General features: G+C 43.2%; 1 non-coding gene across 1 annotated transcript; it reads left to right on the top strand.

The window, feature by feature from the left end:
• Nucleotides 1–366: 366 nt before the first annotated feature.
• On the top strand, nucleotides 367–438 carry trnaq-cug (transfer RNA glutamine (anticodon CUG)). The gene has a single exon. It is a non-coding gene; the product is annotated as a tRNA-Gln (tRNA).
• Nucleotides 439–2991: the final 2553 nt, after the last annotated feature.

The raw sequence follows: 2991 nt of genomic DNA, 5'->3' as shown, positions 1-2991 counted from the left end.
ATGAATGAATGTAAGCCTCTGAGCAGCAGCTGTCACTGTCTGACCAGGGTGAGCTGTTGAGACTGTCCGAACAAATCCCGTGTGCTTTTCACCACGTTGCACAGACACTGCAGAGACTGCCACTAGTTTGGTTTCCCAGCAGACGACGATATTCCTAATGCACAGAGACAAAGGGTACAGTCTAATACACCGCTGTCTGTTTCTGCCTCCTTCTGTGCTTCCGGTGTCAAACAGGCCGTCGGACGAGTCTTCAGTTCAAAATGAAGGAGGTTTTGTCTCCCCGCACCTCTTCTACGGCTTTAATGAAAACAAGAACTTAATTGATACTGTAACTTGATGATTTTTCACCCGTCAATGTGTCTATACGGTTCCATGGTGTAATGGTTAGCACTCTGGACTCTGAATCCAGCGATCCGAGTTCAAATCTCGGTGGAACCTGCTTTTCACTATCTGCACGGCTAAACCGTGGGGAGGCACACCACTCGCAAACATAATGAGAAGGGCCAGGGTTTTATCCTTTCAGTATAGTTAAACCATAGGGCTGTATCTATTATTAAGCCTAGTGTCATTCATACAGGCTAAATGAGGTGGTCACAATAATCAGAATTATTATTGGCCACATGTGTTTTGAGGATACAAGGAATCTGACTCCAGTACAGAGGTTCTCTGTGTATTGTACACAAGAAAAGGGAATAGTCAGTGTGCAATGTGCAATCAAATTAGGGGAGGGGAGGAGAGGAGAGGAGAGGAGAGGAGAGAAACTCAGAGCATTGACTGACTCATCTGGATTCATAGATAAATATAACTGAGTATCATCTGCATAGCAATGGAAATTTATGCTGTGTTTCCTGATAATATTTCCTAAAGGGAGCATGTATAAATTGGAGAGAACTGGACCTAGCATAGAAAAATGTGGAACACTGTGGCTAACTTCAGTCTGTGTGGAAGATTCATCAACCGCTGCCACACCTCCACCTTGGCCTGAGCTTCGAGGGATGGGACAGTTATTGTGAGCAGGTGGGGTGGATTAATTTAGACTAACATGTTCTTCCTGCTGTACCCAGGTTTCAGTCAGACACAGCCGGCATCGAGCAAAAGGCGGGGTACATCCTGGACAGGTTGCTGGTAAGAGGTGGGGTCTTAATTTTAATTAGGTTCTTATGAATAACTCTTTCTGAGTTGATTTTTTATTTATATAATTTAGGTGTGGGCAGACAGTTTGTATGGGGTACTAGGAGCTTTGGGTGGGTGGCAGCTGCAAAAAGACACAGAGAGGGGTGTAAGACTGCGACCCTGCGTCCTGGACTCAACTCTAGGTTGTCATAATTTAGGTTGTAAAATAAACTCATCCAGATTTCTAGATATGAGAGCCGCACCATCCAAAGTGGGATAGATGCCGTCTCTACTAATCAGATCAGGTTTTCCCAAAAATGTTTTCCAGTTGTCCACACACCTCAAACCTGTTTGAGGATTCAGACCTGGTTTTAGGGTTCATATTAGAATCAGATTTAGGCTCGAGTTAGGGTAAAGGGCTGTGGATGCATTATGTCAGTGAGGGTCTTCAGAAAGAAAGACATTTGCATGTGTGTGTTTTGTAGGACTGTCCAGGTCCTGGCTATCCTCCATCATACTCTGGATTCTGTTATGTAGCCTGCAAACCAGCGACATTTTCCTGCTCTTTATCGGATAACACTTGGACTCTTGTTTGTGGTCCGTGGAGGTCTCTGTGGGGGCCACATCTGTCAGTTGACTCAGGCCTCAGGTTCCTGCATGTTTCTCCATCACAGCTCAGTGTGGACTCATTAGATCTGCACATGGATTAAGGCAGAGGAAACAGATTTCTGTTAAAGACATTAAAGTAGAGTTAAATGTTGAACCGTCTCAGCCTCCACAGAAGAGGGGGAGCAGAAACATGGATTTCAGCTGAAGGTATAATGAAAGAAGAAAGGAAGGGAGCAGTAATGAATTAAAGAAGAAAGTAAAAAAAAGGAAGTGGTCTTGGCCTTTTGGTGGAGATAGCAGTGATTTCCTACTGTAAGTTAGAAATGCTAATAAAATTCTTTGACCTCCACTACTAAAAGTAGGTTCAAAATGTGTCATTCTGGGAATTTTCGGCCAGATGGGAGCGACTTCCTGCCCTGAGACGCTTGATAAATACAGGCTCAGCACTACATGATCAGCCCAGTATTGCCCATCTTCATCTTCAGCTGTCCCCAAGGAAACAGCTACTGTTCCTCCACAACAAAACAAAACATATATAGAATGTAAAGGTACGTCACGTGTTGTTGAATGTTGAGACAGGGCGCCATTTTGGGAGGAGGTGCTGTATTTATCTGCACACATTCTTGTTTTGTTTGGCTACAAATTGTTTAAATCATTTAGATCCCACTTTACTGACTGTGGTAATTCAGAACAGATAACCTCAGCTGACTGTAGCTAACTTGTAGCAGGCCCAGATATGCCATCAACGAGAGCAACAGACTGAAAAATGACACTCAGCTCTCGATTGGGGAGCTAACTTTAGCTAGCAGCTAACACAAACACTGCAGATGAATCCATTTCTGTGCTGTCTGCTGCTGACTGTTTAATTGCTGATTTATGTCTGTGCTGCATCTGCCACAGTGTCCATAGGTTTTTTTTGTCAATTTATGTTCATTTGTTCTTGTGTGAGTATGTGCTATTTTCTAATTGATTATAGTGAGGCTATATGTAGGAAGTTGGTTGGTAGTCTATTATTTGCACAAACAACCGGTTGCCCTTTTATTAGAATTTAATTATGTGATGAGGACCTGATAGTATGGTTCTGCAGCCAGGCCCAGCACTATGTTGTTCCTCCACTGGCTTCATTGGTCACAGATGGTAACTTATTCCACACTGTGATGGCCATGTGCATTAAAGATCTGCATATGGAATCTGTTCTGGTTTTTATTTAACCCTTAGCAGCCTGCCTGGTATTATAATAATGTTGATCCTTTACATAATTTATTTGTG

Source organism: Monopterus albus, unplaced genomic scaffold, assembly GCF_001952655.1.
Source record: "Monopterus albus unplaced genomic scaffold, M_albus_1.0 scaffold57.1, whole genome shotgun sequence".
Classification (NCBI taxonomy): Eukaryota; Metazoa; Chordata; class Actinopteri; order Synbranchiformes; family Synbranchidae; genus Monopterus; species Monopterus albus.
Note: the sequence above shows the minus strand (reverse complement) of the source record. Positions and strands in the feature narration are given on the sequence as shown.